Source organism: Alligator sinensis, unplaced genomic scaffold, assembly GCF_000455745.1.
Source record: "Alligator sinensis unplaced genomic scaffold, ASM45574v1 scaffold1197_1, whole genome shotgun sequence".
Lineage (NCBI taxonomy): Eukaryota > Metazoa > Chordata > Crocodylia > Alligatoridae > Alligator > Alligator sinensis.
Window position 1 is genome coordinate 365,783 of NW_005842652.1, and position 10,837 is coordinate 376,619.

The window sequence follows — 10,837 nt, forward strand, 5'->3', positions numbered from 1 at the left end:
AATGAATTTGCTGAGTAGAGTATTCCAGAGGTAGTTTGATAGAGGGATGGAAACTATTAAAGGTCTGGTTGAACTTATCTAAAGATTCCTTCCTATGTGTCTGTACAATGAAAAAGTCATTGATGTACCTTAGGTATATCAGGGGAATGAGAGAGCAGTTGCAAAGGAAATGGACTTCAGGTCTCTCATAAATACATTAGCATATTGGCAGGCCATACATGTGCCCATGACAGTGCTATTTATTTTTAGGTATAACGACCTGAAATAGTTATATGTGAGAACGATAGCAGGGTGCACTCCCTGTGGCAGACTCAAGAGCCCTTTTCTTAAGAAAAGTCAGGCTCTTTATTACACATCTGGAGAACTCCTCTGTAGAGGAAACAAAACAATTCTTCACATTCAAATAAATAAATACATCTTCTCTCCACAGTAACCAACTGAGTACAGGTACACAGCAAATATAAACCAAACCTCTGGGTCTTTTCCCAGACACTGGGAGAGAGGTGATCTGATGATCACTCATCAGTGGTACTCATCCTTCAGTCAACTTAGCTCCTCTCTCCTTCTTCCTCCTCTAGCTTCCCTTCTTGGCAACTTTTTAACTTCCTTTTGTCAGTCAATTATCCTTATCATCTACCCAATCCCTCTAGGCTAGCTTACAATCAGTTTTGCCTGCCTGCCAGCCACTGCTCTGCAACTCCCAAGGCTTGCAACCTTCTACAAGAACACAGTAGAAGACCGCAATAGAAAAAGAAGCAGTGTCCTCATTAGAGATAATGTTTTTTATAACCTGTAATCAGTCCTTATGAAGGATGAGACATCCATGGTACTGTGGCAGGGCACTTTGTGTGCCTGCCACTTTAAGGGCCTGGAGCTGGCAGCTGCCCAGTGCAAGGGCCTGGAGCTGGCAGCTGCCAAGTGCCTAATAAGGGCAGCCATTTTAGATTCAAGGCTGCCCATATAAACAAGGCAGTTCTGCTGCTGGGGGCCAGACAACAACATCACCTGGCTGGAGGGCTGTTAGTATCATCTGGAGGTAAGGGCAGGAGCTGTAGGGGATGGTAAGGAGGCTCCTGATCCTGGGTATGACCTAAAACTGAACCCTGCCAGGAGTGGGTGGCCTGGGGGGGCTCTCAGTCATGCAGGAACCCCCAGGAAATACCAGGCCAGTTACCACCCCAGTGAAAGGCGGATCGGGGTGCCTTAACCCGTAGCCCCATGACCGGGTGGGTTACCCCTTTGTTTGGAGGACCCAGAGGGTGGACCCTCGGAGAGAGGAATGGGCCATAAACTCAATGCCTGTCTGAATTTCCCCTGACTGGCCCATGCTGGGGCCAGGACCGGAAGGGTCAAAAGGCCAGGGACCCACCATGAGGAATGCCCAAGAGCCGAGGGCCTGGGGTTCCGACTGGCCTGGAGGTGGGCCAGAGCTAGTGAGCTGAAGGTCCCAGTGGGGGGATCACACCCGAAGGGGGATCAGTTCAGGGAGCTATGTTGCCCGGTATGATGGTGGAAGAGTCTGCCTGAGGGGAGGAATCCAGGTGGGGTTCAATAGGAGGATTTTGGGGCCCAGTGTGGGGGCTGGTGATAGTGAGAACATCATGATGCCATCTGTGAGGCTTGTGCTGTGGTATAGGAGAGGAATGGAGCCGTAAATGGCACACCCTGGCATCGGGGCAGAAAGGCAGCCTCCTGCATATTAACATCTCTATTTAACTAATTAACAACAAGGCGTGGTGGGCAAGAACGTGGGTGGTTAGCTCAGGAACAGGTGGGCGGGCCATGGAGATCGGCCCCGAGCAGGCCCCCAGTTACAGGTACCTAAGGTGGTGTGTTCTGGAAGCTTGTCAATGGAGCCCAGTTTCTTTAAGAAATATGTAGTGTCTTCCAACTGAAGTTGCAAATGGGAAAAGAATAGAGTCAACGTAGCCAAAACTCCCTGTGTGATGGTGCCAATGCCAGAGACAATGTGGAGTCCTGAGTTGCCAAGTTTGTGGCTCTTAGGTAATAAGTAAAACTACCTTTCTCTGCTAATGGAGAGAGAGTGTGAACAATCAGGGTGTCAGGTCCTAAGGGATAGAATGGGCAGAAGGAGGCTAGTGGAGGAGATTTGGGGGCAGAGCAGTCTTTGCAGGTGCTCTGGATTGTGTGGGTTCGACCGGGGACAGAAACTGGCTACTAGGGCTCTGTGAAATAGCACCATTTTGTTTCAACGTCTGTTTTGCTGTTTTGGTGGGACAGTGTTTTGTTTTGAGTTTTGTTTCGCTTTGAAAGCACTGTTCTGTTTCATTTAATTGAAACTGTTTCACTGTTTCGATGTTTCACCCATAGGCTATAATGGGGAAGCACGAAACTGCCTATAACTTTTCATCCAAATCTGCCAAAAAAGGACAAACAGGAGGGATGGTAGCCCCTTCTGAGGGCATGAAGCCTGCCAAGTTTCAAGGAGATAGGTGTAGGAGTTTCTGGGAAACTGCACCTCAAAGTCTTGAAAGCAAACTTTGTGTCACCTGTAAAAGTGTGAAGGCACAGGTTGGGGCTGGGGTGAAAACAGCAGACATGGTAGCCCCTTCTAAGGGCATGAAGCCTGCCAGGTTTCAAGGAGATAGGTGTAGGGGTTTCTGGGAAACTGTACCTCAAGCTGCTGACAAGCAGAACTCATGACGTGTGTGTGTGTGTGTGTGTGTTAAGGTGCACCCTCACTGGTGCTGGGGCCTCTACATGACACAGTAGTATGCCCCAATGCAGTCTCCTTCTCCCCTACAGCCTCATACTGATCCACCACTTTAAATGACAACAGCTCACAAATAGTGTCTTAACTCTTTCACGTACTCTGCATTGTTTGTGCCTCTAGGTGGGGGGTGGGGTTCTTCCCAACTGTCTCATACCAAATCCAACAGGCCCCTTGGGTGATGCCCATATATCAGGTCAAGTGGGGCAAAACCCAAGGATGACTGGGGGGCCTCCCGAACTGCAAACAGCAAGGGGGGAACCATCAGGTCCCATTTACGAGGTTCCGCCTGAACACAATGGCACAACATATTTTTCAGTGTCCCATTAAACCGCTCTACTAGGCCTCTGGTTTGTGAGTAGTACACAGTCGTGCGTAGCTGCGTGATCTTAAGTACCTTACACATATTCCGTAGGACGCCTGACATAAAGTTAGGCCCCTGGTTGGTAATAATCTCTTTGGGCTTCCCCACCTGAGTAACCCACTTAAGGAGTTCTTCTGCTACTCAGGAGCCCGTGACCAACCGCATGGGCACTGCCTCTGGGAACTGAGTCATGTAGTCTTTAATTACCAGCAAAAATTGGCACCCTGATGCTCTCCTGGGGAGTGGGCCCACCACGTCCAGAGCAAGACGGGAAAAAAGAGTATCTACTATGGGCACAGGTTGTAACGGAACCTGTGCTGATTTTTTCCAGCTTACCTTCTGGCAGGCAGAGCAGGCCTGGCAGACCCTCTCTACCTGCTTGTACATTCTAGACCAGAAACACCACTTCATCAGTCAAGCCTCCATCTTACTACAGCCCATACGCCCCCACAAGGGATTCTCATGAGCTAAGTTCAACAAGGGAACTGTCACAGCGGGGTCCTCCAGGTGGGCATGATCTCCTTAAGGTCCCTCTCACCGTGTCAAGGCCGGCCCAAGGGCACCCTCTATTCTTGCCCGCCACGTCTTTGATGTTCAGTATATGTTGGGAGGCTGCCTTATACCGCCTTGGGCACGGTGTATCGGGACCTCTGTCCCTGCAGTTTTCCCAGATTCTTGTGGTCTCCCCGTACGATGGGTGCTACTCAGGCACCCTAGCCTTATGGGCTACGCGTGGCTCCTACCAACCCCTAATACCACGCCCCAAGCCTCGCAGATGTACTGGACATTAGTCTGTCAAAATACACGCCCGCTCCCCCGGGCCTCCTCTGTAGTCTAGCCCACTCCTGGGCCTTCTCTAATATACGGCCCCTCACTGGGACTCTCGTCGAGCCCACTCTGGGCCTTCTCTAAAATAACCTAGCCCACTACGGGGCTTTCTACCGAGTCTCCGGTCCTTTAGGCCCACCGCACGGCTACCCTCTCTGGTCCAGGCTCACCGCGCTGCTATCCCCTTTTGCCGGGGACCACCGCAGCACCTTGCCTTTCCCCTGGGGTGTTGTACTGCTAACCCCTTTCGTCGGGGTCCACCGCAGCACCCTGCCCCTATCTGAGGGCTATTGCCGTACTAGCCTACAACCAGGCTCTCTACGCCCGTCTTGGCGCCCGTCAATGGTCCCCCTCTCTGGGACCTTCCATGCCCGTGCCGGGCTTTCTGATACTATCGCCCCCTCTCTAGGGCTTGCTGTGCCCCCGCTGGGCTCCTTAATAATCCCACCCCCTCTCTGGGGCTCGCTGTGCCCACACTGGGCTCCTTAATAATGCCACTCCCTCTTTGGGGCTCGCTGTGCCCACGCTGGGCTCCTTAATAATGCCGCCCCCTCTCTGGGGCTTCTCAATGTTGCCCCCTCTTTGGGGCTTGCTACGCCCACACTGGGCTCTTCAAACGCCCCTCTCTGGGGCTGGGTTCTGCGCACCCCCGTAAACTGTGCCCTTACTGGCGCCTGGATCCCCACGCTATTGTGGGTCTCCTATGAGTACGCTGCGCCCACCTCAGGTGCTGGGGCCCCCATACCACTGGGGGTTCCCCCTGAGTATGCTGCGCCTGCTCTGGCGCTGGGGTCCTCACCCTTCATTGTGACTCCCCAATGAGTACGCTGTGCCCTCCTCAGGCGCTGGGGGCCCCCCCTCCCCCGGGGGGCCCCTGGCAGCCTCCGCCGTCCCTATGAGGCCTCCTCCAACCCCTTATAGCCTCACCCTAGCCACTGGTCTAATACAAGCACTAACAAAACAAAACACAAGCTTCCTGGCTATAACTCAACTTAAGGCCGCCTGGCTGTAACAACATAGCTCCTGCGTCCCGGAGCCACCATCCTTCAGTCTGCTCGAGCGGTACTTGCATCCTAGCTCTGTGAGCTCCTGCCCCTCTGACAGCTAGCAGGGAACTGCCAGCCTGGCTTCAGCCCTGGGCTTTATACGGGCCAGGCCCTGCCTCCTACAGGCAGCTGACTCTCATTAGTTGTGAGTCAATCTATCTGGAGTTGCCCTGGCAACTCACAGCTGAGCTCATTATCCCTGCTAGGGCTTTTCCCCAGCAGTTTTCCCCTCTCTAGGAGCGGGGCAGCGAGGTGCCCCACGACAGGAACCCTGAAGATTTGTGAGATCAACAGCTAAGGAACCTCCTGTCCCTCCCAGGACCCCATTTTTATCTGGTATAATAAACACCTTCTAACCTCAAACCTGGGTAGGCTTGCATAGTGTTCTGGGTCAATCACGACCTCATCTTTCTTGGCTAGCTCAGACTCGACTATAGCTCGGAACTCAGGTTATTCAGCCTGTGCGTCCCTGAATGGCTCATTGTTGGACAGGCCTTCCACATCAAAGCTCTCTACCATCTGTATCTCCTCTTCATCTCCCATCAGACCTGACAGCCCTCTATCTTTTGCGATGTGCAGCACCTCATAAATTTCCCTCCAATTGCACCTTAATATCATGGGGTACAGGAGGTTGTGGGCTAAACCTACCAGCATTTCCCTCGCAGCCTTCAGCAGCATGGTCACCTTGTATATCCTCCATGGGTAGTATTTTCCTTGCCCATGCATACACGTCATCTTTACAGGATTTGTTTTCCAAACATATCCGGTCGGTGCTGATGCAGATTGGATAAATGTGTGCGCATAGACAGTATCGATAACTGCCTCAAATCTTCTATCTCTTATCCATGCCTCAATGGTAGGTTTGGGTAAATGCCGTCCTCCTCCTTTTGTCCTATGCTACAGTCCATAGACTCTACCCCTTTAGGCTTTCTAGATCCTCTGGTGGTTCCTATTCCCTCAAATGGGGAATGTCATAACTTGAGCACTGACCACGCCATACTGGTACAGTCTCGGGACATATGTCCAATCCTCCCACATCGGAAGCAAACCACTGGAGTGTTGCCTGATCATTTAAAGTCTCAGGTCTGTTTACTTCCTGGCCTCATGGCCCCACGAGGCCTAGAGTATGAACCTGCCTTCATATTCCGCTTTGGAGGCCCTTCTCCCAGGGTGCTATTGAAGTTCTCCGCCAATTGCAGAGGCTCAGCAGATGTCATGGGTCAATGATAATGGACCCAAAAATCTCCTCATCCAGGTCAACCAGGAATTGGTCTAACAGAATTTTATTGCAAATTTCCGCCTTCAAACTATCTGCGGGCTTCAGCCACTTAGTTACAAGATCACCTAACTGCTGCAACAGAGCCCTTTCTTCCTGCTTTTTCTTGGCTTAAAAAGCCTGTCTATAAGTCTCTGGGTTAATATCCAACCAATATAAAATCATCCTCTTCATTTTATCATGGTCCAGAGCTTCATCTTGGGTCATAGCCCCATATCCCACTTGGGCTTTTTCTATCAGCAAAACCCCCAACTGTCCAGCCCAGCAGGCTTCTCCAGCCCAGCAGCCAATGCTGGTCTCTCAGAACTCTCCAAGAAAATTTTTGGGGTCATCATGAATGGTCATTTTGGGTACTTTCAATTCCATGATGTTCCTTTGATGCCAAACTTGCTGTTGTACCCAGCTCTCTTTCAGAGCCAACTGTCAGGCTGACTGTTGCTGCAGAACTTGTCCCATCAGGTGCAAGGTCTGTTGAATCAGGACTGGCCCTGCCGCTGCTGCAACTGAGACATTCATACTCTCGGATTCTTCCTGGCTGTCATCGAAGTTCCCAGCCAATGCACCAGTTTTTCAGGGGATCACTGCATAAGGACATGGCCTTCTGTACCCCAATGACATTCGCCTACCTGTCCCTACCAAAGAAAAATGCTAGACACCTGGTCAGATTGGAGTTCCTCCTAGATCTCTCCTGCCATGACTTTGATGTTTCTCTAAGTTCCAGGACAGATGATGTTTGACCCTGGCTGCAGGCATCCCCAGTGGAATTCAGCTTTAAAAAGACAACAAAGAAGAAGAAAGAAGGAATGAAAACTGTCCGGCAAGTTTAGCTTCTGCCTTGCCCCCAGCCTGCTGGCACTTGCAGCTCCTGCTGCACAGCTTTTTTGCAGTGTAATCAGCTGATTGAAACCCTGCTGTGATAACTGATTGATTGTGGCAGCAATTAACCCTGCTATGATTCATGAGCTCTTCTGAACTCCTAAACCAACTGGTCGGCCACCCCATTCCTGGGTTTCTTCGAGCTGGGTGTTCAGTGGCTCTGCCAAGCTTGCCTTCCTTCACTCTCCTCCCTGTTTGCCTGGGATGCCTGGCCAGAAAAAGCTCCCAGAGATCCAATCCAGCACACCTGGCAAGTTAATAAAGCCAGCTTTGAACATGCTGGGAGTTTCTTCCACAGTGTGGGGGTCTTCTCAGGTAACTTGCAGCTGGGGCTGTCGGGCTCCCATGAAGAGACACCGTCAGCCTCTTCACAGAAGCACTGTCAGGGACCAGACAAGACTGTAGTCATCTCAAGCAAAGACTGTCTGGCGGGGCCATGTGACAATGCTTAATTAGTGAAGAAGGAAAATATTGTCATCCTCATTTTAAAGATGGAGAAAGACACTGAGAGATTAAGTGGCTTGTCTAATTTTACACAGCAAATTAGTATCAGAGCTGGGAATAAAACCCAAAGTCTTAACTTATATCTTGGATCTAGCTGGCATTGCCTCTTTGTAAGGATTTGTATTATATGTATTTTTCCTTTATGCAAAAGAGCTGTATAATCACAATATCAAAACAGATCCAGAAGTAATAACTCAACTAAAGAAGGGAGGACCTAGAACTGTAGAAGAAGAAGATAAAAGCTTCATGAGAGAAGAAGCTATCAGAAGCATGAAAAATGGAAAAACAACTGGCCTGGACAGTAGACCTGCAGAACTGTTAAAAACAGGAAACAAGACAATTGACATACTATACAAAATCTGCAATATGATATGGAAAAGGAAAACTTGGCCAACAGTGGACAAAATCAATCCGAAAGATGGGGAATCTACACCAAAGTACCAACTACCGCACCATTAGCCGCATCAGTGATCCAACTAAGTTGCTTCTTAGAATAATACTAAACAGGCTCAAGCCACAAATAGAGACTGGGTTAGCAGAAGAACAAGCTGGATTCAGGTCTGGAAGAAGTACCACAGAACAGATCTTCAACCTCAGAATCAACCAAAATACCATGACCACCGAAAAGAACTCCATCATATTTCCATAGACTTTAAAAAAAGCCTTTGACAGGGTGTGGTGAAAAGCACTTTTGCTGACAATGAAGACGCATAACATCAGGCCCACATTGATAAGTCTTATAAAAGAACTCTAAAACAATACAAGTAGTGGAGTCCTGCTTGACATTGGTTTACAGTATCAGTAGGAGTATGCCAAGGCTGTCTTCTCTCACCCTACTTATCTAATTTATACCTGGAACAAATCGTGTCAGATGCCTTAGAGAACTTCACTGGTACAGTGTCAGTTGGAGGACAAGAAATTAACAACCTTTGTTTTGCTAATGACATTGATCTAATAGCTGGAACTGCAGAAGAGCTTAAGGAAATAACAGAAAAGCTGTATAAGGCTACAGAGAGATATAGAATGGAAATTAGTGCGGAGAAGAGCAAAGTAATGATAGCATCAGCCAGTAGCAATGATGATGCATCAGTAAACATTGGTAATGAGAATCTAGAAAAAGTAACACACTTCAAATACCTTGGAGCAGCCATCACAGAAGATGCTACATCAGAAAAATAAGTAAAAACAAGAATAGCAATTTCTGTTGGACAAATAGCAAAGCTGAAGAAAATCTGGACTAGCAGCAACATCACAATGAAAATGAAATTCTACCTACTATAACTATATGCTGTTGGCATTTCAACAACTCTCTATGGCTGCAAGACCTGGACACTCACTAGTGCACTGGAAAAGTGAATTGAGACCATTGAAAGGCAGTGCTTCAGAAGACTTCTACACATACCTTACATTGCACACAGAACAAATGAATCTGTGAAAAATCAAATCAGAGAAGAAGTCGGCAAATATGAACCCTTACTCAAAATCATAAAAAGAAAGATGCAGTGGTTTGGACATGCAACAAGAATACCCAGCACCCTTACCAACTCATCCTGCAAAGTGCTGCAGATAGACAAAAAAGAAGGGGAAGACCTAGGACAAGATGGACCATCAGTATCAAAGACTGGATGGGATTAAAACTGACTGATTTATACAAGGATTGCAAAAGACCAGGAAGAATGAAGGAAAATTATTGCTACATCAAAAGTGCCCCAACAGTCGGTGCGGCCTTGGGACTGACTTGACTTGATTTGTCCTTTGGTATAATAGCAATGTTTATTTAATAATTAACTCAAAGAATGAGGATGAAGCCAAAATAATTAGGAAAACATACTAGTGTGTAGCCCACTAAGACAAATTTAACTCTTGGAAAGTTTTAGGCATGTGTATGATTAGTATTGACTTTTCCAAGCCAGCTTTGCTACGTCAGCAATTGGCATGAAAAACCAGCCACTGTGTTTCCAGATATGGACTTAGTTACCCCAGGGCTCTTTCATGCATTCATACTTTTAAACCATATAAACTGTAACTTCCTGAAAATAAAAATAGCTTTTTTAAACTTAGACTTTCATTAAGCTATTTCAGATTACATATGGTGGGAAAAGAATTTGCTTTTACATAATAAAAGTTTCTGGCTAGTAACAAGATATTTAAGATTTAAAACCTACACACAGGGCCCAATTCTTCTTTTACTTTCAGCAGTGTAACTGCTGACTCCTCTCATATCAGTTTCAATTTTACTGAAAGTCAAACCAAAAGTTTTCAATAAGAATTTAATATTTTCTTTTGTATGCTAAGTAAACCCCCATTCCTGTTCAACTGTAGAGAACCTGTGTAGTTCCACTGCAGTCAATAGAACTATTCACATTACCTCAAGTTCAGCATATATGCGAGCTTTTGTAGGATCATTCCTAATGGATTGTTCAGTCCTACTTAAATAGTTCAGTCCTGCTGTGACAAAATTCATCCAAAAAAGGAAAATGGTTTTCTATAGGATCTGTGGTCTGAAGATCATAGTCATCATGAATTTGTATCACAATGTAGAAAAGCAAAGCTCATCAAGGGAATGATGCCTATGATGGTTGTAATCAGCCTTGTGCTCATTTCAGATGGACAATTTGTTGCTTAATAACTGAGAACCTCTTTTTCATTCTGGGGCACAAAAGGAAGGAAAAAAGGGGGTGGGAAAAGGGTGGCAAAGCAATAGAACTGTCAGAAAAGGGCAATGATGATTACTGTCAGCTTTTGGTATTTAATATGCATCACATCTCTCTGAAATGGGACTTAATTTAGTCCTTGGTACTGCAGACATTTGTGCATGCAAGTCAATTTACACATGTGAACATTCTCACTGAACTCAATAGTAATCATTAACACTCAGTCATATTCATATATAAAATGAAAAACATGCATTTGTCTAGGATTAAGTTCTTTCTAAAGTGTTATGGTTATTTGTAGTCCTTAATTTTATCAGTGGCTTTTTTTTTTTTTTTTTTTTTTTTTTTTTGGAAAAAAAAGATAAAAAAAAAAAAAAAAGTTTTTTTTTTTTTTTTTTTTTTTTTTTTTAGGAAAAGCAAGCTGAAAAAACAAAAACAAAGAATTGAACGGACATCTATCCTAATAAGCAGCTTGATGCACCAGCTGAGTGAATTTTTGCACAAGGCTGGGCGGTGGAGAAATGTTTGCAGCGCATTCTCTTTGTCCAGCACTAGTTG

At 46.9% G+C, this 10,837-nt stretch overlaps 1 long non-coding RNA gene across 1 annotated transcript; it reads left to right on the top strand.

The window, feature by feature from the left end:
* The first annotated feature begins 987 nt into the window (after positions 1-987).
* On the top strand, positions 988-8,863 carry LOC102386954. The gene is made up of 2 exons (XR_324956.2): positions 988-1,036; positions 6,649-8,863. It is a non-coding gene; the product is annotated as an uncharacterized LOC102386954 (long non-coding RNA).
* The last annotated feature ends 1,974 nt before the right edge of the window (positions 8,864-10,837 follow it).